General features: G+C 39.3%; 1 protein-coding gene and 1 long non-coding RNA gene across 2 annotated transcripts in view; one reads left to right on the forward strand and one right to left on the reverse strand.

Annotated features, from left to right (window-relative positions):
- Nucleotides 1-15778, reverse strand: part of HHAT (hedgehog acyltransferase) — a 3149942-nt gene extending 3134164 nt beyond the window's left edge. Inside the window, exon 1 of the mRNA XM_044061752.1 lies at nucleotides 15251-15778. The gene's annotated coding sequence lies outside the window, so the exon portion shown is untranslated. The remainder of the gene's footprint in view (nucleotides 1-15250) is intronic.
- LOC122793590 overlaps nucleotides 1-27819 on the forward strand; it is a 181244-nt gene that overhangs the window by 6282 nt on the left and 147143 nt on the right. The gene's annotated exons all lie outside the window — the stretch shown is intronic.

The raw sequence follows: 27819 nt of genomic DNA on the forward strand, positions 1-27819 counted from the left end.
AACCATTTTAGATTTAGATGATATTCCTTTGGCACTCAGCTACACTAAATAAAATAATTTTCTGCCTACTGTTGTCACATGATCGAAAAGAGGGAATTATCAATCCATGACCCAAAGTCCCTATCAACACTGTCATTCTGGAGTCAGGTATAGTATAAATGCTGTATGCTGAGGGAAGGGGTTTGCGACATCACGGTGCAATTTCAGGCCATTTTCAGTACAACAGAATTTTTTGCCCGCAAGTTCTTGCTGAAAGGTTAGGTATCAGAAGGGGACTTGACGATAACTCCTTAGTTTGTAATAGTTTGTAATTCTCTGCAAACTTAGTCGGAGGCCTTGATTTCCAGTCTGGAGATCAGAAAAGAAAATGTTGAAAAGAAGTGGTCCCACTGGTCACCTTCATACTTACTGATGAGGTATCTGTCACTCACAAAATGCGGGCTCTAACTTACAGTTTGCTATCCATCTTGCCACATAAGGATTTATTTTTAGTGTTAAGCTTAGTACAATGTCAACATGGGGTATAGTGTCAAATGTCCTTCGTAAGTTTAAAAGACACCATGGCCACTGCCGACAACCTGTCTAACCCGGTTATAGGTTCATATGTAAATGCTAGGCTAGCTGCCCGTATAGGCCATTTTAAACCTAGTCAATTTCCCTTTTGGTGTTTGAATTACTCTATCTCATTTGGTTAGACTGACCTTACCAATCTCATGGTGGATAATTATATATATATTACCCAGAGTGAGAATAACTGGAATCATACCATAGACAATTTCAGGGGACCCATGCATGGGATAAAGCATTTAGGAGATATCAGTATTTTAGCAGCAAAGGGGGTAGTCCTAGAGCAATTTTTTAATACTCATCTATAGATCCAAGCTGCATCTGAATAGACAGGGATGAGCTTTGTTTTACGTGGATGTGAAGTCTGTTCCAGAGAAGTGATACCCTCCGCAATACATACCTATCCCTCCAAAATATTCTGTTGATGTTGCATAAGAGGTTTAGATCTCTACTACACCAAGTATTTCTGATGACATATGACTTGCCAATGTGCAGTAGGTCCATCAGTATTTGGTCAGTGGATGCGTATGTATATTATATAAATATATATATATATATATATAATGTTTCACTTTATAATCTCGAAATACTGAAATATCGAATTTCAGTATTTTGAGACCATAAAGTCAAATTTGTAAAATAGCGAAACTTCATAACCTCGAATCCAGAAATGTCGAAGTCATGTTTATGGTGTTCTGGTACATGATGTGGGATGTACTGTGTGCCTGATGTATAGTTTAGTGTGTGGATTTGGCTGGAGATTAAGGTAAGTGAATATTTTTTTATGGGTTTTGAGTAGGTATTTGAGTGTATGGGAGTGTGTTTGAAAGCTTTAGGTGTCGGTTAGGGTAGGTAGATGAAAGTAGGAGTGTTTACGTGCTGAAAGTGGTGGTGTTTGCATATATGTGATGCGTGTGTGTGCGAGGGGACTGTAGAGAGTGTGTAATGGTGAGTTTACTGTCTTGGTGCAACCTCGGAGTTACTGTATATAAGTAGCGGGCACAGTCCCCCACATTGAGGGGTGCAGGGAGGCTTTCCCCCCTGCTTATTTTAGGGTAGGTTTAACTGTGGTTTTGTGTTTGTATGCGTTTTGTTTGCTTGTTGTAGTGCGAGAAGGATGGTGTATGTGTCGTGTGGTGTATGGTGTGTTTACATTCGCGAATTTGAATTTCGCACTTTTGGGGTTGCAGTATTTTGAAAATTCGGCTTTATAGTTTTGAGATAATGAAATTCGATATTTCAGTATTTAGAGATTATAAAATGAAACTATATATTTGTTTATCAGGGTAGTGGACTGATCTCAATGGACCATTTGTAGGCACAGCTCGGGTGAACAGAATCACATAAGAAATGAAAAAAAAAAAAAAAAAAAAAAATACATATTTAGAGATGCAAGGATGCCAGACAGGTCACCTCTTAGCAGTCTTCAAAAAGTTAACTAAATTTATTAGGCAGGATCGTCCCTTGACCAAGCCAAACTGTTGCAGGTCAAGTTTCAGATTTTTGATATCATACTTTATAAGGCCAGTTAGAATACCTTTCATGGCTTTTCGGATGATATTTGTTAGGCTGATGGGCCTATCATTCTTAAGTTGGTAGTAGGATCTCCTTTGTGAGCTGGCATTACCACTTGCAGTGAGCCAAACTTCAGGGACAAAACCTGTAAATAAACAGATTAAACAATTTAAGTGTCTCTTTCAGGGCGTGTTTAGTATTGTTTATTAAGCAATGAGGTATACTATGAGGCAAAATGGAAGTAGAATGTTTGGTCTTGGAAAGCACCTTCAGTACATTTTCCTTTGTGATAGAGGGCAGATTCAGGGATAACTGGACTTTGGAAAGATGTCTCCAGAGTAAATTGGCTCTGAATTTACTTACTAGCATATTGGCAATGTCTACTGGATCTGAATAGGTGGTGCCATTTTGGTGTTATTCTTCAGTTTCCTAATATAGCTGAAGAAAGATTTATTGATTGCCCTTAGCTTCAGATGCCAACATAGTCATGGGCTGCTTCAGCAGACCCAATAGATTTCTCAAGCTTTTAGTTATGTTTTTGAAGCAATCCTTGACATGAGGGCTTTTGGGTTGGTTATAGGATTTAATCCATCCATCCACAACCCTTTTTTCGCCATTTTTGCATATGGGGTCGGGGTATCACTTCAACAGGGACAATAATCAAGTACTAATAATTTTATTTACTGTAACGTTTGAGTTAGAAGACTACCAGGGAAGTTTGATTTTTAATTTCTCATTATAGTTTGCTCTGGTTGACATTGCCAGCTACACAGTTAACTAAATGGGCAGACAACTCTTTTGTGAAGCTATGTGCAGTGCCATCATCAGAACTGATAGTGCCATTAAAGCTCTTGCCTTGAATGCACTGCTGTCGAAGCTGGAATCCAGTCTTCCAATTCTTGCACTGCTTTCTAACAATAATACCTGCTGCCTAAAAACACACTGAACAAGATATGCAGGTTTATATACCTAGGTAACCCTAAACCAATTGTTGCTAATAATTATAAAACATTCACTGCTTTCCAGTAACTGACAAAGCAACCCTTCTACTGGCCACATATACTTATAAACTTAGTAACTTATTTATTTATTTTACATTTGTTAACCAGGATAGTCCAACTGGATACATGTCCATTTTCAGTGGAGGCCTGAGGAGAAAAGCTCCAAAGAAACATTTATGCAAAATATACAAACAAAATATACTAACATAATGAGCAAACATTAAGTCATTGGCAAGCACATTTAAAAAGATCAAACATATACAAACAATATTAAGGTATGTTAACTATGTAGCCACATCATGCATCTGAAAGGGGTATTGATAAGACTGTGCAGTCCTATCAAGAGACTGTATGTAAGGCAAGAGTTACTGCAGTAGTGGAGTGGAACTGAATTTAGTCTGGTGTGGAGCAGGGACATAACCATTTGTTGTTAAGATGGCTTTTGACAGACATTTTAAATTTGGTTAGAGACAATTCCAGGGTAATGGATGAAGGCAGGGAGTTCCAAATTTTGGATATGTAAGATGAATAGAGGGAGTCACCGGCATGGTTGTGGGATCTAGTAACTGTTAACAGTACTTTATCCGTGGAGCAGTGTTGCCTAGGACAGGAGTACTGCTGAATTAAGTTGCTTAAAGACGGTGTTTTATTTGGGTGGGAGAGCAGCTTTTGAGTGATAAATTGATGATAGATTAGTAAATTTGGCAGTTCAAGCCAGCCCAATTGTTTTAGGTTATGACAGTGATGGGTTCTAAAAGAGGTGTTATTAGCAAATTTCGCTATATGATTATAGCAGGAAGTCAGTTTGCTGGTTTCTGTTTTGGATAGATTGGTTAGGATTGGGGATGCATAAAGTAATGTTGAGAGGAGGTGAGTACGAGCAATTGTGGTCCTAGCAGTATGGGTCAAGAAGGACTTGTTTGTAGAGACTACCTAGCTTTCTGTGAGTGTTTTTAATAGCTAGATTTATGTGGATATTAAATTTTAAGTTGTTATCAATAGTGACGCCTAGTAGTTTTGTGTGGGATTCGGGTGTGATGTGCGTACCATTTTTAGAGAGGATATTGAAAGTGGCGGTAAGGCTGGTATATTGCGAGGGGTGAAATAACAGGAACTTGGTCTTTTTGGGGTTAAGAATGAGGCAATTATCAATAAGCCAAATTTCAACTGAGTGGAAATTATCTTGGGTTTTATTGTGTAATTCTTCCAGTGTTGAGGCACTGCATATTATAGTGGAATTGTCTGCATATTGGATAAGGCTAGTGCTATTTGCAGCTGAGTGGAGGTTGTTTGTGAAAACTGAGAATAGCAAGGGACCTAGTATTGATCCCGGAGGTACCCCAAGTGGGACTGGTAAAAGTGGAGACAAGTTATTGTCCCACTGCATTGCTTGTTGCCTGTCCTTAAGATAATTTTTGAACCAGGAGACTGTTTGATTGTCTAAACCAGGTTTTTGAGATGGCAGATGAGTTTATCATGGCTAACCATATCAAAGGCTTTTGATAGGTCTAAGAAAAGGGCTGATGTAAGTTTACCATTGTTCCTGTTATGGTTTATGGTATCTGTAAATGCTAACAGTGCTGTGGTGGTACTATGACCTGAACGGAAACCATGTTGTGTTGGAGATAAGAGTTCCTGATTTATAAGGTGGGACATTAGTTGACGGTGGATACATTTTTCTAATATTTTAGCCAGGGGAGATAGAATTACGATTGGTCGGTAGTTGGATATGTCCACCCCTGGCATCTAAGTTTATTACCAGACCTAATTATAACAGTCACATTACAATTATATTGACTAGAACTCCTTTGGGGTTTTCCATCAGACAAAGTGCATTTTCAACAGTAAGATCTATGGCAGTGCAGTTATATGACAAAATGTGTCATATCACTTTTGCTAGACAACCCCTCCCTCATCATAGTGTATAGACAACATGCTACAATAAAATTAAGATGTAATCAGGGACATAGGAATTTAGTCTAAAGAGAGAGAGTTATCAGCCTACCATATGATAGCGATTGTCAGGAAAACCTTTTACGTAGCACAGCTAAGTGTTAAAAGAATACCATCAAGCTGTAAAGAGGCAATCACTACCTTATACTCAGCATTAATCAGACCAGTTATCGAATATAGCACACCACTTGGGATGCATCACATTAAACATATCAAACAATTAAAAAGACCTTAAAGGGTTCCTAACCAAACAGGTCATGAGCCTAAAGTCCCAGAACTATCAAGACAGCCTGGAAGCACTATCATTTTATTCAGTGTCTTACAGACTTCTGAGGGGAGAGATCTTTGTCTCACTCACCATACTGGCTGTCCTGAACTTCATGTATCTATACAAGTTAAATATCTCCAGTACTAAAACAGAGGCCCTAAATCTTCACCAGGACATAAATAAAACATGGTTTAGTGACATGTTAGTAACATAGCATCCTCCTACCCTCTGGAATAAACTCCACCACCTAAATTTTAAGCGGCATGACTAACCTAGATAACTAGAAGGGTAGTCATAAATTTACTCTGGGAATATCTGGTATGGCATTTCTGAGGAAAGGAAGTGCAGCAGGAGGGAGGGTACAGGCAAGGTGTGAATAGCCATAAGACCTACTGGCCTTGGAATACCTAGGAAAGGAGGAGAAAATTGAAATGATCAAAAGTTAATTCCTTGTCCTTTGAACAATACTACCTGAAAACATTCACGGCAATGTCACATTCAAAAGGATAAAGATCTGCACACACAGACAGACACACACAGACACACACACACAGACACACACAGACACACACAGACACACACAGACACACACAGACCACACACACAACACACAGACACACAGACACACACACACACACACACACACACACACACACACACACACACACAGACACACACACACACACACACACACACACACACACAACACACACACACACACACACACACACACACACACACACACACACACACACACACACCATACACACACACACACACACACACACACACACACACACACACACACACACACACACACACACACACACACACACACACACACACACACACACACACACACACACACACACACACACACACACACACACACACACACACACACACAGACACACATTTTAAGCAACAATACCACTGCACTGTTTAATTCATGGGCCATCGTTAATCCTATACAAGAAAAATATACAGCTAAACTGCGGAAAATGTAAAAATAATTTATTAAGAAAATTTATCATTTGTAATGCTGTTATTAGAAGATGAAGAATATTTCTCTGTAAAGCTCATTTAGAGATGAGCGAAGGCCCCAGCACCATACACTGTGCTTGGCATGTGGCCAAACAATTCATAGACATCCATGCTAAAGGATAACATTAAAGCTATGTCAATACGTAAAGTGAAATGCAGCAAGACAGTGAAAATTATAAGCAAATAGCATAACACGTATAGGCACAGCTCTGATCTACAAGATACACAATAGGTTACACAGTGAAAAGGCAATGCCTGAAAAAAATTGCAGAGCTATAATATGCATGCAAGTGTCAGTATAACAGCAAAACTTAGTATCCACACAGCTGCAACTTCAGTGAGAACATGACATCCACAGTATGTATAATGTCAAAGATGGCACAGATTATTTGCCAGTAGGACTACAGGGCTGTTCAGCATGTTATGCATATTGCTGCTATTAGGTATCTGAGCTGCCCACAGTAAATTAGTGTACTATCAACAGCAAGTGACCGTTCTTCCCATGTTATGTCTACTCCCTAAAGTACAAGGCTGGGTGACTAGTCTGCCCATGAGATGTAAACTGTCAACAGTAGACGGCTTGGTTTCTGAGTTAACGTGTACTGGTAACATAAGGTAGATGGACTGCCCTATTGAGGTGTGTCTAACATTAGATGTCTGGGCTGCTGCTATTACGTGTACTGCCTGCAACAAATAGCTGGACTATGGAACTGATATGTTCTATTAACTATAGGTGGATAGTCTAATTGTATGATATGAACCAAGGCCATTAGGGTACACAGAAAATGAAACACATATTAACAGGAAACACATATTAACAGAATTCTAACTGCATATGGGCACAGACTCATCGGTCAATACAGAGACAACAACATGGAGAACAAAAAACAGCTCCACTGCAGCAGACAGAAAGCCTCTACTATGACCTAGGTGGCCTGGGTTCAATTAATGTCTCAGGTATTTGTTAGAGCTGTTGCAATGTGGATGGCAGTGCTTCTATCCTTCGTCAGGGGAGGAAATAGAACAGGGCCATCTAATTCCACAATCCCTTGAATAAAGGGAGTTGAAGTAAGGGTGGCCCTGGAGTTGGTTTGTGGCCAACCATCTGTGTATGAGGTAGCCTTTATCACAAGTGCACAGTAGTGTGCCTTACATGGGGAGAGCAAAGTGGTTCCCATCAGACACAAAACTTGTTATCCATCTACAAACCAATATAAAAAAAAAAAAAAAAAATCAAAAGCTCAGAATGCTTTATCGTCACAAACGCTACCTTTCTCTTTCATCCAAACAACTCCTATCCACCACCTACCTCATCCCCTCCCTTCTATATGGAGCTCCACTACTCACTAATCGCCAATCAACCCTGAAATCTAAACTATCCTCATGCTGTAATAAAATTTCTAAGTTTCCCACAGGATCTAAATCCTCCACTCATCATTGCAACTCCCTCCATGCCCTAAACTGGCTGGAACTCCCAAACTACCTAACTTTCATTCAACTAACAGCACACAAGCTCATTTCTAAACCCTCTAGTTGTCTGTCTCTCTCCTCTTCCTTAAAAATCCACCAGCCACATAGAACACCAAGATCCACAAATCAAAACCTCTTGGAACTCTACAAACCTTTACATTCTCCAGGGCAACTCTTACTATCCTTCTCCCTTACTAGATTATGGAACTCTCTTCCCACTCACATTAGAACAACCCAGAATCTCCCTTCCTTTAAAACCTTACTCCACTCTTATCTCTCCTCTCTCTGGGAATGCTCCTGTACTCATCCTTCCTGAATCCTGACACCTCTCTTTATCCTATCCTATTCAAAACAAAGCCATTGCATACATAATCCTTTCGTCTCCATTTATGATGTATTAATTGAACATTAATTTGTTATATGGAAATATCTTAAAAATACTCTACTTAGTTATTACTTTTGAATGTTTTTATAATATTGTCTTCCTGTCTGGAGCTTTTCTCCTCGGGCCGCCATTGAAAATGGGCTACATTGGCCCAATGGACTTTCCCAGTGAACAAACTGCAATAAATAAATAAATACATAAAGATGAAATGGCATAGCCATACAGAATGTGCAGCAATCAGGCTGTTGTGATCTCTAACATTGGTGCTTTTTTTTTTTAACTGCTTGATTGAAAGCTACAGATTCCACTGGTTAAATTACAAAAGATCAATCACTGCTGTTTTGTCTACTTCTGTTCCCAACTTGCCTAGTAAACTCTGTGGATGGTGTTGATTGTTCATGGTACTCCTATAGCAGTCAAATGCATCTCAACAGCAATGGATATATGTACAATAAAAACTACATTAGAATTATCAAGTTCTGATCATTACTACTCTTCCCCCCTACCCCCCCCCCCTCACAAGAACTGTACCTGTTTTGGAAATACATTCCTATTGATTTATTCCTTCACATGATTTTCAAATCCAATACATTAGACCAGATAACAGCGGAACTCTGGTCCGCTAATGATTGGCGGTAGATTTTTATGCGCCGAGTTGCCGGCCCTGACGCACAACCTTCAACGAAGGTACACCCATTCATGCATGTCTCCACACAGAAGACGCTCTAGCTAAGAATCGAACAGGACAACGTCTTACTGTGAGGCGACAATGCTACCGCAGCACCACCAAAAAATCAGGCAACTAAAGCATAAAATTGTATACCAAATAGTACAAAACTCTTCCCACGTCCAAGCGGACTGTGAAATACGACCCAAACACAAGTTCAAAAACCTTATCTATTTAAAATCCGTAGAATTTAATGAATGATGTTGCAAAAATCTACATTACAAATTAACTGACAGCTGTTTCTGAAAAAGGGGAGAAGTAAAATGTGGTGTCCTCCTTCTCATAGCCGGCGTTATGCACCCGCCAAACCTGCGGTCACGGGGAGCCCCCGATTATCTCCCCGCATGTGAGGGCCCCCACATTAAGCAGCCGCGGGTTTCTCCATCTGTTCTGCTCCTTGCCTCGTTCATTTAGTTTCGTCGTGTGATTCCTTTTTTTTTTTTTAAAAAGAACTTGCTTCCTTGACTGCTGCAGCCAATCAGGTCCCTTGCTTCACTTGAAAGCTGCACTCAATCAGGTCCGCTTCACTGAAGCTAGGGACTTGATTGGCTGCCACAGTCAAAGACACAAGTTCCAGTTTTCTGATCGGCTTTGCTGTAATCTGTTGAGTCAGTTCAATGGATTATTGGCGTTAGGCATACCTCTGAACCGTCCAGTTTTTTTTATAATGTCCACATTTTTGCTTCATATTTTGTTTCTTCTTCATAAAATGTTGGGGTTTTCTTCAGTAAATAATGGCAGACATTTATGTTTCAGACTTTATATCCTTCAGAAAATGCAGGCTAAAGCAAAACCTGAAAGCAAGTTTGCAACTTTATATGAGCAATATTTAAAAAGTGTCCATATTTTAAAGCCTTTGTACCCCCATTACTTTTTGGCTTTGTCCAGATTTTTCACACTAAGAGGTTGAGAGGTGTGGTGTGAGGATGGATGGAGAATGCAAGTTTTTCTGGAAAGACTGTGGGACCAGCAAAGCAGCTGTATTTTAACTGCCCTTGTAAAGGCAATTTCTAAAAGAGCTGAGAAACTGTCCTTTTGAGGGAAATTTTAAAGGGGCTGAACTGGTCTGGTCTGTGTGTAGGAGAAGTAAGAAGAGGATTAATACCAGCCTTGTATCAACTGCAGAAAAGGTAAGTTGCTGGGTTTATTTTTAACTTTATTTTTGCTGGGGTTGGTAAGGAAACCTATGAAGAGGACTGTATTGCTTTCTTTCTGCAGAGTTCTTATGCTAAGATGATTTTTTTTGGGAGGGTAGACTTCTGGTTGTAACAGTTTTATTTTACCTTTGGCCAGAATTCTTCTGCTAAGAGATTGAGGAAGGAAGGCTTGTCTGTAATTAATGTTCAGATCTGAATTAGCTTTTTAGCTAGTCTTACATAAGAATATTCATTAATGCATTTTTGTTTTGTGTACAATTGTGATGAAATATTGTTAGTGGGTGGGGGGGGTAGTGGCTGCGAGAATGCTGCAGAATGTACAGATGTTTTAATGTATACCAATGCAAACCGTTCTACTAGTATGTTTTATGCATGCCGGCAATGTTTACAGCTATGCATGATGCTACACCTTTGTTCTACGATAATGTTTTGCTCTGTCCAAAATTATTGTGCTGAGAGGTTGGGAGGGGGGTTAGCGGCTGTGAAAATGTTTCAGAATGTACAGCTGTTGTTTTAATATATACTAATGCAAACCCTGTTATACTAACATTGTGTATACCGGCAATGTTTACAACTATCCCTGATGGTATGCCTTTGATCTATGTCTGTTTTTTTGCTTTGTCTGGAGTTATTGTGCTGACAGGTTGGTGGGGGGGTTATGGGCTGTGAGAATGTTGCGCAATATTCAGATGTTTGCCTGGTATTTGCCTCTTTTCATTAAAACATGTGGGGTTACGCAATGCATTTTACTGCAAAATCTGTTATTCCAGCATCTTTGTTTACTCATAAACACATTGTTTTTTAATGTTATGCCTTTGTGTTTTTATTTTGCTTTCACTTCATCCAGATTTATTGTGCTGAGACACTGAGGGGTAGGGGCTGTGAGAATTCTGCAGAATGTACTGATGTCTTAATGTGTGCCAATGCAAACCCCGTTCTACTTTTGAAGTTGATCATAGCAAAATTTCAAGCTATCCCTGATGTTACACCTTTGTTCTACCATTTTTAGGGGGGGGGGGCTTTGTCTGTAATTGTTACACTGAAAGGTTAGGAGAGGGGTAGGGACTGTGAGAATGTCGCACAATGTTTAGATATTTGATCTGTGTTTTTACTCATCAAAAATGTGGATTCACACAATGCATGCTACTGGAAAAATCTGTTATTCTTTATTAGTTCATAAGCCCAGTGTTCTAAATCCCTAATGCTACGTCCTTGTCTTTTTAATTTTTTTTTATTTTGTTTTTACCTGCTCTAGAACTGTGCTGAGACTTTTGGGGGGACTAAGAGTTCTGCAGAATGTACTGATTATTTTAATGAATGCTAATACAATCCCTTGTTGTCCACATATTTGTAGATTATATTCTGATCTGTAGTGAGAGTAGGGACCAAGTTGAGGAGACCCTGGAGAGGTGGAGATATGCTCTAGAGAGGAGAGGAATGAAGGTCAGAAGGACTAAAGAGAGAATATATGTGTGTGAATGAGAGGGAGGATAGAGAATGGTGAGGATCCATGGAGTAGAGTTGGCAAAGGTGGATGAGTTTAAATACTTGGGATTAGTAGTTCAGAGTAACGGTGAGTGTGGAATAGAGGTGAAGAAGAGAGTAGAGGCAGGATGGGAGTGGTTGGAGAAGAGTGACATGAGTGATTTGTGACAGACGAGTACCAGTAAGAGTGAAAGGTAAGGTCTACAAGAGGGTAGTGAGACCAGCTATGTTGTATGGGTTGGAGACGGTAGCACTGACAAAAAGGCAGGAGTCAGAGCTGGACGTGGCAGAGTTAAAGATGTTGAGATTTGCGCTGGGTGTGATGAGGGTAGACAGAATTAGGAATAAGTATATTAGAGGGTCAGCCCAGGTTGGACAGTTTGGAGACACAGCCAGAGAGGCGAGACTTCATTGGTTTGGACATGTGTTGAGGAGGGATGATGGGTATATTGGGAAAAGGATGCTAAGGATGGAGCTGCCAGGTAAGAGGAAAAAAGGAAGCTCTAAGATGAGGTTTATCGATGTGGTGAGAAAGGACGTGCAGGTGGGTGGTGTGACGGAGCAAGATGTAGAGGACAGGAAGAAATGGAAAAAGATGATCTGCTGTGGCGACTCCTAATGGGACCAGCCCAAAGAAAAAGAAGACAGTCCCTGTTATTCTAATATCTTTTTAAGTTTATCATAGCAATGTTTGCAACTATCCTTGATGTTACACCTTTGTCCTGCAGTTATTTTCGGCTTTGGAATTATGCTGAGAGGTTAGGAAGTTGGTAGGGGCTGTGAAAATGTTGCACAATGTCCAGATGTTTGTTAGTTTTGGTCTGTTCATCAAAACTGTGGGGTCACAAAGTGCATGCTTATTCTAGCATCATCATTATTTCATAATCCCAGTATTTTAAATTCTTAATGGTCAGTCTTACTGTAGTGCTGTCTTCGTCATGCGTGGGTGTCTATGTCTTGTGTGCAAGTCTGTGTAGCTGTCTGTCCAATAGGTGATCATTTTGCATCTGCACATGGGGGTTGTTCTAAGAGTTTATTTTTTAGTGTCCATTTATGGAATATGGAGGTAGTTTTAAAAATGAGTTGGATAAGTTGGAATGTAGATTCATTATTAACTATAGAACACTTCAACCACGTGGTGTGAATATTGACAGTAATTTAATCTTATAAAATAACTCACGTGGGTTAGATAGGCATTATGCATTTAGTGTTAAAATTGTTTAAAGTATAAAAACATTTAATAAGGTAAATGTTGTTTACATTTGATTAACTGTTTATAATGTTTCTATGGGTCTCTAAATTTAAATGCTTTAAAGTGATGATTTAAACAAAATAATTCTTTTTGAGTACTCAGTACTGCAGAATTTATGAGAAAAAAATATATTCATTGGATAATGAATTTATTGTTTAATTAAGTGTGTTTGAATGGTATATAAGGTGGGGATTTTGTGGAGTTAATTTATTCCTTTGAAGGCGAAAAGCCGAGGTACCAGAGAAGAATAAATGGTGGACAATTTACCCTGCCTGCTGTTATTTTTGGAAGCTGTGCTGTGGAGTGTTGTGTTGATGTTATTTTTTGTCCTTTGTTGGACGCTTGTGGTTTGTTGTTGTATTCACTGTGTCTTGTGTCTCTGTCCTGTGTGGGTGTTTTTGTGTACCTCTGCGGGACTGGTTACCTTGATGCAATACAGAGGCTTGCCATGATGTAAAAACATTACTACTAAATGGCAGGCAGTGTGTGTGTGTACATCTGTGAGTGGCTACCTTGCAATGGTACAGGGGCTTGTAATGTAACATTGGTACTAAATGCCAGTCAGTGTGTGAACCTCTGTGTGTAGCTACCTTGCTGTGGTACAGGGGCTTGTCATAATTTATTGGTACTAAATTTTATTTATTTAACATTTGTTTTCTGGGAAAGTCTGACTAGGACAGAGCCAATTTTCTGCCAAGGCCCAGGGAGAAATGTTGCAGAAGCATGTCTTTGGAATGTGGGAGGAAACCCATGCGAATGCAGCGAGGACATGCAAACTACACAGAATGCACCCCAGCTAAGAATTGAACCAAAGAACCTGTTGCTAAGGGGCGACAGTGTTAACAGCTGCACCACTGCACAGTCCCAGTCAGAGTGTGTGTGTGTGTGTACCATTATGAGTGGCTACCTTGCTGTGGTACAGGGCCTTGCCATAATACAACATTGGTACTAAATACTAGTCAGTGTGTACCCTGACATTTCAAGTCTTTTTAATGGTCTGAATGTAGTAACACTACACAATGATTGTTAAGTGGTGCTGCATGAGCTTTATAGGGAAGGGGGCATGACGGGAATATGGTCACACTTTTTGTATTCTCCTGGGTAGGGCTCCCAACTTGAAACTTGCTGGGGGCCCCTTGGTTATGTAATACGGTTTGCTTGCTGAACAGCTTCTAAATCATATGTGGTGGCAATGGAATTCAGAAAACTGTGTGGAGGGATACATCCTGCCTGACAACTGGGACATTCCTCCAAAGATCTACATTTGAAGATTTAAATCAAGCTAGAAAGTGTGAGTGCATCTGCAAAATAAGTGCAGCTCTACGGTCTGCTGCAGACTGAGAAGCATGCCTCTCAACTATCCCCGATTTTGACCCAAGTTTTCCTAAAACGGGTGACTTTTGGAGAAAAGGGGAGTGCATTACACATATGCGTTTTTTTATGAAAGAAAACGCAAGTTAGTTCACATTTTCATAGTCTGTCAAAGGCCCAGGTTTATAGTACTAATATTTTAAAAGTGCCCCTGATTATTTCTAGATTTGTCCCCGACTAGTTGAGAGACAAGCTGCGGTATGCCACCTCAGCTGCCTTCTTGCCTTAGTTACCGACTTACTATAAATTATTTTAAAATCATTTGACCAAAGACCATTAAGCCAAACATTCCTGTGTAAAAATGCTTTTTTTAAAAGACTATCGTACCCTTACCTGTCAAGGGTACCTGTTACGAGGAACAGTGCTCATTCCGAGTCTTAAACTGTCTATACTCATCATGGATAGGGTCTGTGACTCATTCTGCGCCAACATTTTTTAACTTATATTCGTGATAAAAAGTATTGAATTATATTAATTAGTTAAAAGAACTTTTCGTAATTGTAAAGTAACACATTGTAACCATCTGTGAGTTTCCCAGTTGAACTTGTTAGAAAGCTTATAGGAGGTAATGTTCCGTGATGGAAGGTTGAGACAGAGCTATGACGGGAACCATTGCCCCAAATAGTACACTACTTTAAACCTTTGAATCCAAGGTGTGCTAGTTCAGTAACGAATAGAGACTGACAGCACTGTTTTAAGCTTTCATGCATTCACTAAAAAAAAAATTCCACCATCCACTTTAAACGGACGTCTCCATATTGCGTAATATTTTAAAAATAAATGTCCCTCATTCTCATTTAACCACGCCTTCAGAAGCTATTCCTATTTGCAATTTCCAGCTAAACAGGAAATTCCCGCCAACCACAAGACTCCACACAACTGATTTAGCATAGACACTAACTGTTGGGAATCTACATCTAAAAACTACAGGTCTGCTTTCTCATTGCTTTTAAAGCGAGCGTAACAAAGCTGTAGTGCTTGGAACTGTGTTGTATACAAGGCCAACGGATAGCTTAGTCTATAACAAGCTCAAAAGTCTATTTGTGTTTACTCACATTTAAGTGGTTAGTTCTGCAAAGAGTCCCGCGTCGCCCTTACTTCGAGCCCGAAACAATACTTCCTACATGTTTTCATCATTCTTCTTTTCCCACCTCTCTTGACTAATTTAAATACGACCGCTCTCTTAGTGTTTCCATGACTGTTTTGAGTCCCCAGTGAAAATGGTTACTGCGTCGTGTTTGTTCCGGTGGAAAAGTAATGAGGCTCCATCCAGCTTGAACAGAATGATTGATGCTGTAATTTTACGCCTTTAAGTCTTCAAATTGTTATTATTTCATAGCATTACTCTTCTATGTGTAAAGTATGTTGTTAGCATATTGTCAAAACAAGTGACTGGTTACATTCCCTGCTAGTAGCTTGATCTCAGAATTTTCGTAATGTGCTGCTGTCAGTAAGCCGTCATTTACAGTAGTGGCCGTTGAACGAACATATTCATTTCAATTTCATTTTTTCTTTTACAGACATTTGCAATTAATAAAATAAAGTGTTGTGGGAAATGGAATTTTCTTAAGGCTTACAAATGTAAGCATACAAGATGTAGCTGAATAAATCACCCTGATTTGTTCAGCTATATCTCCTGCAGACTTGAGGTTTGCTACCCAGGCAACCTTTAATTAGGATTGCCACCTTTTCAAATGCCCAAAGTGGGACTCTGTGTGTAGAAACATGAAATTTTGCATGACAAAACCTACTCACGGCCAGTGCAAAGGACAGAACTTCACTTTTTGCCAAAATAAGAGCTTATTTTTGTAGCATTTGAGATGCTTATGCTACTTCAAATAATATTTGCATTTCAGATAGAAAATAACTTTTATGCAACTATTAAAGAAAATGTAAGAAATATATTTTGTCTTAAAATCTCAGGACATTTGCCATTTTTTAGGTTTTTCTGCAGGACACAACTGCCGATAGTGGGACTGTCCCTCGCAAAGAGTGACAGGTGGTAATCCTACCTTTAATACAATAGAAAACTGGCTGTCGATTGTTACTAAATCCCAAAAATTATGCTGTTCTCACACACACAAAGGTCTACTGCTTTTACCTTCACCATAAACGCAAAAGATGGCAGAATCATCTCCCCTAACCCTTCTACAAGACTACTAGGTGTCCTTATTGATAATAACCTAAAATTTGACCTACACCTAAACCAACTGATCAAGACCACATATAAAAAACTTGGGTCACTATACAGAATAAAAGCCTTCTTAACCCCATCCAGCTAAGATTGCTATAGCCCGCTCTCACCTACTCTCAACTCTTTTATATGCTTCCCCCTTCTCTCTAATCTAAACATGTCTGTACTTAACAGACTATCAACATGTTACAATCACATTGCCAGGTTCGGCACTGGCTTGCCCTTTAGAACACACCACTGTATCAACCTTAAACAACTTGAGTGGCTAGAACTTTCCAGTCTTAACCAATTTAACTTTCTGGTTCTGGCCAAGAAAATCCTCCTAAATCCCGATAATACACCAGCCCTTGAAAATATTATCTCCCCCTATAACAATCCGAGATTGCTTCGATCCTCAAACAAACTACTAATTCAAACTATCAGAACTAACAATGTAGCTGGGGACTTCCTCTTTGCAAACTCTGTTGGCAGAGTCTGGAACCTACGCCCAGCTGATATTACATTGCTCTCCTCCCTAACCCAATTTAAAACCAGACTCAAACAACATCTGGCTCTAAACTGTCTATGCCTCTGTAATAAGCCTGGCTAACTCTTACCTTAAATTATTAGTCAATTTACTGTCAGTTTTCCCCAGACTATAACCAGGAGGTAACCCTAACCTGTGAATATGTTTTTCTTTTTTTGTACATATCAAATCTGTAATGTGTTTTCATTATTATTAAATGTTACTGATTGTCTTGGAGCTTTTCTCCCTGGGCCTCTGCTGAAAATGGACATGACTCCAGTCGGACTGTCCTGGTCAACAAATGTAAAACAAAATAAAATAAATAAATAAATAAAATCACCAGGAGAATGATACTGCTGTGAATGAAAGCTCATTGAATATCTCTCAAGCAAGGCTGTAGCTAGGCTAGGCATGCTCTGTGTTCTCAAATAGGTACATTGTTTCTAAGCATCTCTTGGAAACCTGAACTCTCAGAAGCGCATGATGTTTAGAAATGTGTAAAGAAATATTTACAGTATAGAGGTATACAAAGAAAGCTTGTGTAAAAGGAATATATCTCTAAAAATAGATTTTATAGGTATAAAGTAGTAACAGCTGAAAATAACATGCCCCCTTCCTATATGTCTGGGGGTAGCATTTTGAGGGTTGAGTACATTTTTGAAATGATAGGTAGATGGTGGGGATAACAACATTAGGTTTGACTATGAAATGTAAATTTGTGGCTACATCCCTGCTCTCAAGTGTACCTCATTACTTGCATCACTTGCATACATACATATATCGTTTGTTAGTTTAGTTTATTTTTCTTTCTGTCCTTCTATACTGTGGAAGCCACTCTTTTTGTTTTTAGTAATCCCAAACCTGCACACCTACAAATATCTTCTGTAAGCTTATTGTAATGTTTAAAGCCTAGAAACTGAAATGCACAACTGTGAAATATAGTGCACTGCTTATTTGCCAAATATTACGTAATGCGGAGGAGTATAAACAAATAATACTGTACCTAACTAGTTCAACCATCAAGAAATCCTTAACTTTTCTCTGTCTCTCTCTCTCTCTCTCTCTCTCTCCCAGTGAAACAAGCACATGTGACCAGTGATATGCAAAGCTTTGGAAAGCATCATCATGGACCTAATAAACAAGGATATAGGGAATCTCCAAACTCTGGATCCCGCACAATTTGGTTTTGCGAAGGGTAGATCATGCCTGCTCAACCCGGTCGACTTCTTTGAGTCAGTCACCAGAGCTGTGAATGATGGCAAGGTGGTTCATACAACCTACCTTGATATAGCCAAAGCCTTTGATACCATTCCCCATTCAGGAATCATAGAAAAACTCACTAAGCTAGCCATCAACCCCTGTATCACTAGGTGGGTTGCGAACTGGCTCACAGATAGAACCCACAGTTTCTATTCCCTCCCTCCCTCTTTTTTACCCCTTTTCCTTATCCTTCTTATCAGATTACATGCCATATCCCTCTGACATATATCAGGGACAACTTTACACTCGAGAGTTCTATCTCTTTATCTCAATGTTAGTCAATAGCAAGAGCTTTTGTGATTTACACAGTTAGACATTTTTGTCAGGCTAGTCTTTATTGTCTAGTTCTAGACAAGCCCTTGACATCTTAATTCAGCTTTATATTAGCACTTTCCTATAGAGGTAGACTATAGATGCAGATTCTGAGTATGCTTCATATTTTACTTTTGTCATGTTTCAGCCACTAAAGCACAGTCATGTTGTCTTAATGTTTGATTAGTCTTTGGAATTGCCAAAAGTCTCTTCTATCAGTTTTACGTTAATTATTCCATTATTTTATGGACTAGGTTTAATATATCTATATTCATGTAATATTTTTGTATTATTCTTGTTAAACTACATGAGTGGTTTATACTCTGTTTCAAGTTTACGGGAGGGTTTAGTTAATTTATTGAAGCTTTATTTGCTTCATTTTAAAGACACGGCTCTATGCAGTTGATCAGCGCTGTGAAGCGGAGAAAAGTGTTTTGCTACAATTTAGGAAGAAGACAGCAATGATTCACTGCCTTAATGTCGGTGAATTAAAGATATTTCTACGTTTTATACTTAAAAAGCTGTTTTATGTAGGGATGATTGTCTTTAGTTTGTTTCCAGCTTTTTTATGTCATGTTTTACAATAACAATTTTTAGTTGTAACGTGCGTATTGCAAATATTATTCTTGTAGGTACAATCATACATTTTCACTGCTCTATAACAATAGGAGAGTTGATTGGATGTGATTGTGCTGTTTACTCTAGTTGCCATTAGTTTTTAATTAATAATCAAGAGCATTAATTGTCTAACTTTCCCGCCTAGAGTTGTATTTAAAAAGTATTGTCTTTTATTGTAATTCATCTGATGAAGCGTAGAGGAGTCTACGCGAAAGCGCTCATCCTTTTTCTGTCATTAAAGAATCCATTTTTGGACGTTTTTGGTGCCTATTCATCATTTTTATCATGGTGAGACCATCAGTTTTCTTTGTGATAGAACCCACAGTGTGAAAGTAGATGACTCCAAGTCAGATTGCCGACCAGTCACGAGTGGAGTCCCATAGGGTTCGGTCCTGGGTCCTCTCCTGTTTGGTATCTACTTCTCTGAAGTCCAGGCCAACACAAAGGGACTCTGGCTGACATAGTTTGCAGAAAATTGCAAGTTGGGAGATATTATTAAGTCCCCAAGTGATGTTGACATCCTACAGAAAGGCCTTACCGAGCCCACAACTGGTGTCAGAACCATGGCCTTAAGCTCAATGCCAAAAAATGTGTCATCATCCCCTTTGGGAAAAACCTGGTTCCAATGAATTACCACATTGATGGTAGTCCACTGAACACAGAAGGCGTTATAAGAGATCTGAAAGCACAGGTTGACAGCAACCTCTCTCATGACCACCACATTGCCACTGGGGTCAGAAAGTCTTTCTATGTGGCACACCTCATTACTAAGGGTTTTGCATCCAGGAAGAAAGAGGTCATTGTCTTCCTCTACTTTTCCCTCATTAGGCCAATCATCGAGTTCAATGCCCCATTTGGCATGTACCTCACTAGACATCTGCAACAACTGGAGAGGCTGCAAAAGTACCTCACAAAGAGGATCCTAGGCCTTAAACACTTGTCCTATATGGACAGACTCAAAAAATTCCAACTGTTCTCTGTTTCATATTGCCTACTTAGAGGCGATCTCTGCTTGACTTAAAAAGCCATGTTTGATCCAGCTCTGTTAGAAATGCTACATCTAAAGAAATCCCAATCCCTCCGCACCACATGCTCCAGAGACCTCATCCTCATTACCACAATCAACAGAACGTGCTAGAGGGACAGGTTCATCACCCAGAGACTGCCCATGCTATGGAAGAGACTTCCCATAGCTGTCAAGCAGAGCAACTCACTGGCCGTCTTCAAGAGGAATATTGATGAGTGCATGGGAAATAGAAAATTCTCCCTGGGGATCACTCCAGTGGCTCTACTCGACAGAGGCACTGGGAACTAAGGTCGGGTGGCATGATGCCAGGGTAATCCTATGAGCTAGGCTTGTAAAGGCTCCAGGGCCATTAGCCTAGTGCACACCTAGTCAGACTTATCATATCTCACTACCCAAAGAACTTGCACAGCTGAATTTCACCTGCAGTTGGCAAAAGTTCACAAGGAACAAATAACTGAGTTAAATCTATGTAAGGCAAATTCCAAAACTCAAACTAATAACTTAATTTAAGTCTAGTGTATATTCTTTTGTATTATTGAATCTACTTGAAGGATACCCCCACTTTCTCACCCACACTCACAGGCCTTTTACTGCTGAAGGTGAAGCTACATTAACACTTCAGCATATTTCGCTCTTAGTGTAATATATCCCTGGAAAGACACTGAAACGCCCATAACTATAAAATTAAATGCTGTAACTCGAGTCAAGTATTTAGAGTTCAGACACCTTGTCTTTGTATCCATCTACATTCTACCTCACTGATTGTTTATGGTGGTAAACCATCTGGGAGGTTCTTCCTGCTCCGTTCGCTGCGCTCACTCTGCTCCCCTTCCCCCAGCACCTCTACTTTTATCTAAGCAACCACTCCCCCTTATTCCTATGACCCAATTAAATACAACTCTACCTTGTCCACACCCACATTTCATGCACAGCTTTCTTTTATTTAGCCAAACTTATCTGCTCTCCCTTAAATCCATCACCATGAATTCACATGCTGTCTGCTAGAAGTCTTTGCATCTTACTCTGCTTTACCATCACAATACAATCACCACCTCAAACTATCTTACGTTAACTCCAGGCTTAGCACCTTCTCTTCTACTATACACACAAACTAACAGTGCACCATAATTTTACTACTGACCAATCACTTCTCCCCCACTCATCCTTATCACAAACTGCAAGGCAAAACACCTAACCACATTGTCAAAGCCCACTCTAAAGTCAAAACATTTCCAACCTTACCTTCAGCTGCACACACATCACATAACATAATCTCTATTACACCTGATATTACATTCAAACACACAAATACCACTTTTACTATTTTTAAACCCACTGTCACAGTTGACATGCTCCTCCTAATTTGCCTAGCCTCTTTACTCTTAATTCTCAACCTCACTTCAGCTATATCTTTGCATACCCCCCACACACCAATACACATCAACAGCCTCCTCTAACCATTTCCCCAATAAACAACACAGCTTCTCTCGTATCTCCTCCCAGCTTTTCCCCTATAACCTCCCATTTTATTCAAACCACAAACTGGCCTCCTCACCATCTATGAAACCACACTTGACACCATCACCTAGGAATAAAAAACACTTCCCATTGTACGCATTCATCATTACCTATCTACTCAAATGTGGAGACATACATCCTAATCCTGGCCCACCCTCTAATCCTAACCACAAGAGTAACCCCAAAGATTTAAACATACTTACTCTGAACCTTAGAAGTATGTTTAATATAATAGCCCCACTGCATGCCTGGACTGATCAAAATAAGCCTGACATAATAGCCCTTACTGAAACATGGCTACACCCCAATGTAAAAGTCTCAGAAATAATGCCTCCAAACTTTGCAATAACCAGAAGAAATAGATCTATAAAAAGGAGGAGGGATAGCTCTTCTATATCCCTCTATGCTCAACATCATACCCATCTTTTCCTATGCTGCGGTACTAATCTCCTTTTTGAACCTCAACAAAGCAAAAATAATTTGCATTATAGTGATATATATCCCACCAGGTAACAATATACCAGTGTTGGAAAATATTTTATCCTGGACATCTCAAACAAACCTTGAAACAATAATCTTAGGAGACCTAAATATAGATTGGCAAACCATAGCTTCCAACTCCCCCATAAATAGTATAAATCTGTATGTTTTTTCTCAGCTTTTCAATGCTCCATCAAGATAAAGCAAAGATCTTACCTGCCAATCCACTCTAGATTGGATTCTAGTATCCCACCCTGCCAATTACCCCTCTTCCGGTACACTGTCTAGCTCTCTGAGTGATCATCTACCAGCATATTCTCTTAGAGCAAACTCCCAACAATTAAGAGTACACACTATAAAATCAGTTAGAAACTCAACAAATTTTTGTCAGCATAAATTCAACTGTCTCCTACAAGAAATAGATTGGATACCCCTTAATGATGCTGTACTATAATTTAATAACCCCTTCCTTCACAAACTTAATACACCAGCTCCCATTCGTATGAAAAGAATCAAAAATACTCCGCACCATGGCTCTGTAAGGAATGTAAACACCTGATGAAGCAAAGGGACCTAGCCTGGTCAACCTGGAAACAAAACAAAAATTAACAAAATCATGTTAATTTCAAAACACGACGTAACAAAGTGACAAAACTAATCAACAGAGATAAGAATTCATATTATTCCCAGCTTCAACTCCAGCATAAAATCAACCCAGTAAATTTTGGCACTCCATATCTTCTCTACTTAACCCTGGGAGAAATGGAGAGCACACCCTATCATCAGATACCCCTCGATCACAAATAGCTGAAAACTTTAACAAGCACTTCATAAAATCAATTTCAGACCTATTAACTAACACCCTTAATGCTGGACCCCCCTCACCCTTCAACCTATTCAGACACCAATCCCAGGCCATCAACTACTTCTAACCCTGTCATTACTAACCCCCCTACTCAACAAAATATCATACAAACCCCATTCTCATTTCAGCCCATACCCACTGACACTATTAAGAAACTGTTACAAAAACTAAAACCCTGCTCTACTTCAGCTGTCAATCTCCTCCCATACTACCTCAAACTCACTGCTGAATCAGTTGCCTACCCAATCAGTATCCCTATAACTAGGTCTTTATCTGAATCAGAAGTACCTACCATATGGAAACAATCTCATATCACCCCCATCCACAAAGGAGGCAACTCTTTTGATCCATCCGATTTCCATCCTATATCCATCTTGTCACCCATATCCAAAATTCTCGAGAGAGAGGTATCCTTCAACAGGTAATGCAATATCTATTGCAAAACATTATATTAACCAAAACCCAACATGGCTTCCAAGCTAGCCACAGAACAGCTACAGCCCTATTATCTTTTACAGACACTGTGAACAAGGCCAGAGATGCAGGATGCTATACAGCATCAGTATTCTTTGATCTCTCCAAGGCCTTTGACACACCTTACTTTTGAACGCACTGTCTAACTTAGGCTTCTCACATAACACCGTAAAATGGTTTCAGAGCTATATCAAGGATCATAAACAAGCAGTGACATGGTCCAATGAACTCTCACCCTTTCTCAACAACTCTACTAGAGTCTCCCAAGGCTCCATGCTAGGACCCCTACTCCTCAACATTTTCACAAACAACCTCCACACTGCCTGTCACCCTGGGACCCTCATTCAATATGCTGATGATTCCACAATAATCTGCACTGCTCAATCATTAGCACAACTGCTACTTTCAAAAACTCAGCAGTCCTTTACTGCAGTCAAATCCTGGCTAAGAAATGCCCAACTCTTTCTTAATCCAAAGAAGACAAAACTAGTACTCTTTCATCCCCAAAACACCTCCCCTGTCACTGATAATTTCAACATCCTTGCATCTGACAACACTGTTATAGGAATAGTGCAGGAAACCAAACTTCTAGGTGTTGTCATTGACAATAAACTTTCATTTGACCCACATATATAGCAAAATATAAAGAAAACTCATTAAAAACTGGGACTCATAAACAAACATTTCTTTACTGCAGCAACCAAAAACTACCCTTGTAAAAACATTTTACTTCCCTCCCTTCTTTATGCTGCCCTTATCTTAACTAACTTACAAAATTCTACCCTAAGCAAGATGAAACAGTGCTACAACAAAGTTGCAAAGTTTGCCACAAACTCTAAATATCACACACACACCACTGTAAACCACTCCTAGATTTAAACTGGCTTGAACTCCCCAACCAACTTGCCGTCATTCAGCTATCCACCTTGCACAACCTTATTCTCAAGCCTACTGCCTACCCTGCACTAGCCAGTCTAGTCACACCTTACACACCAAATCAATCCATACAATCAGAAGATAACAATTTCTTAGCTATCTCAAAACCCACAAGAAAACCAGGTCACTCTCTGTATTCATATTCTGCCTCTATACTTTGGAATTCACTACCTCTAGCTACCAGGTCTATGCCTGGCCTAACCCATTTCAAAGCCTCTTTAAAAAATCATCTCAAAAATACATGGCTCTGCTCCTGCATAAAGCCTACCTAATGCTCAGGTCTTCCTCTTCCACACTAGCCTCATCATCCTCTTCTGTCACATTTCAAACCCTCACAGACTACAAGATCCTAAGGCTCTTCTAACTTCTCCTCTGCTTCTATACCATATCCTTAATATACTGCTCAGGCTGTAATGCTTCTGTTCTTAACTCTCTCACTATCGATCTGCATCACTCATTTTCTGGCTGCTATTTTTCCTAACTGAAACTAACATCCTGTTTTTCATGTACTATAACAGTCAATGTCACACATTGCACTACCTACGTGCTATTTGTTTGGACACTATCTACATCATATATGGTGAGAGTGACTATTATGGTCTGTAATGTTTTAACTGTGTAGAACTGTCTAGATGTGTAGTAATATATTGCAACATCTTGCAACAGTTTGTTCTTTCAACTTATTTTTATATAGTATTTCTAATGTAATTTGTATTGTATTGAATTATACTGTATTTGTATTGTACTGTAAGTGTAGCTTTTCTCCCTGGGCCTCTGCTGAAAATGGGTTCTGTAGATCCAGTCAAACCACCTCGGTAAACAAATGTCAAATAAAATAAAATAAATACATTAAAGGAACGTTCCTCATATGGGGTCTTAAAAAAGTTCATCTTCCTCTATGTTCTACACTCAAAAGGTTTGTCACATATTCAATGTTGGCAATGTTTTTAACTAAATCAATGGGAAATATAAATGCATCATATTAATTAATCAAAAAACTATTCTACAAGTAAAAATATCACATTTTACCCATCCTATGAGCTTACTAGTTGAAGTTGAAAGTAAGTGGTTAGTAAGTGATCTATGTCTTGTCCATTTGTTCCACATTTTGAGAAGCAGTGTTTCTCTTTTTGGTGATGGAAGATTTTGAATTACGTTGACAGGTAAGCCACATTTTGAAAATCAGCTGAACGTACATGCATGTGTATACATATGTATCTATGCTGCGCAACTTATAAACAAAAGTATGGCATCTAAGCCCAAGGAAGTCATTGTTCCACTGTATTTCACATTCATCAGACCTATCATTGAGTACAATGCCCCCTTTGGTATGAACTTAACCAGGCATATCCAACAATTTGAACATCCACAGAGGTTCCTCACTAAAGGAATACAGGGCGTAAGTAATATCTCCTATGCTGACCACCTCAAGACCCTATTCCTGTATTCTGTTTCCTACAGGCTTTTGAGGGGACATTTACGCTTGGCATACAGGGCATTGTCAGACCCCACTCTGATGGACCTCCTGCATATCCACAAAACAAACAGCACCAAAATTACCCGTTCCAAAGACTTAAACCTTGCCTGTGATATAAATAGTGCATAGCCACAAAACAAACAGTACCAGAATTACCCATTCCAAAGACTTAAACCTTGCCTGTGATATAAATAGCGCCCGTTGGAGAGGTGGGTATGTATCGCAGAGACTAGCTCATCTATGGAACAGGCTTCCCATCCATGTGAAGCAGAGTTCCTTCCTAACCCAATTCAAGTGCAACTTGGACAACTGGATTTGAAACCAGAAATTCATCCCTGGTTTGGCACCTATGTCACTAATGGACACAGGTAACCTGTAAATGGTTCATCTCCCAGGCCCATGCTTACACTTATCAAGGGTATCAGAACTTGTCTGAGATTTGGGATGCATAGCTAGGCTTAAAAATGGCCTTGTGATTGTCAGCCTAGTAAACACCTATGAACCTATGACCTATGTGGACAGGCTAAAAGCCCTGTCACTTTACTCTGTACCTTATAGGCTGCTGAGAGGAGAGTTGTGCCTGGCCTATATATATATATATATATATATATATATATATATATATATATATATATATATATATATATATACACGCACACACACACACATATATATATATATATATATATATATATATATATATATATATGTATATATATATATATGTATGCATATGTATTTATGGGTACAATGACAATGTGAATCACCAAAAGACAACTACTCCAAAGTCTGCTTCATCATAGAACAAATCTGAAAAAAGGACTAATCAAAAACCAAAACTAAATAAATATTTGTTTCTTTAGGGGGGACAAGCCCCACACCCCCACTAACAAATATATCAATTCTGACATTGCACAATACCCGGCAAAATGGAAAACTCTCATCTCTGGTATTCAGTGATCGCTAACAAATACCATTCTACTGATTATTCCTTTCTGAATGTGCTGTGTTTGATGACTTCTATTTTTGGCAGAATTCATTTAAAATTGATGCTCTTTGACTAACTAGAGTGTATCCATATATAAGTACACACACACACACACACACACACACACACACACACACACACACACACACACACACACATTGCTGGATTCAAATACTCCATGTTACAACAGCTTACTGACTTCTGTTGTTGTCTGCCTGACTTAGCATCATCTACTTTCTTTTGTGTCTGAGACTGAAAAAGGTTTCTGTCTTGTCTCTGCTCCTTGCACCACTATCAGCATTAGTCACCTGTTAGCAGTGAATGAGAAAGGTGAAGTGATGATTTTTCAGCTGAGATGCATGACTAGAAGAACATCAGAAAGTGACTGACCATTTTATCATTGCCTCAGTTTAAACAGTTAGCCTGGCTTTGCAAGAAATGTGTGCATTTGCGTTAAGTTTGTGGTTCACTTTACTATAAGTAATGTGAAAGACAATTGAACTATATTACTGGGGGCATTATTTTATTTTACTTTATTTTACCACACTGAAACATATAAGATGTACATAGTAAAAATTGCTATAATTACTGGATGCAGGGCTTTCTTTAATGGAAAATGACTGACCCCACTGTCATGATCAAGTTGAACAGTTATTAATCTGGTTTTGCAGGACTACTGTGCAGAGCTAAATCATTGTCATCTGGGGCCCTAGGCAGGGTAATGGACCAGCCCACAAAGGTTTGCTGCAAGAAAGAAAAATCTGCCTGCTTGTATAATTCCTCCATTTGCATTGATAATGCACTTCTATACTTGTTTTCTCACCATTTGACTTGTTTGCTGCTAAATGAAAGAAATTCCATCATCCGCTGCCTCCATATGCGCTTTAAATCACACAGCAGATTTCTCTAGCTGTACTCACATGCGTTTTAAATCACACACCAGATTTCTCTAGCTATATTCATGCTATAA

This window comes from Protopterus annectens, chromosome 1.part0 (assembly GCF_019279795.1).
Source record: "Protopterus annectens isolate FY-2018-M chromosome 1.part0, PAN1.0, whole genome shotgun sequence".
In the NCBI taxonomy this organism is placed as follows: Eukaryota; Metazoa; Chordata; order Ceratodontiformes; family Protopteridae; genus Protopterus; species Protopterus annectens.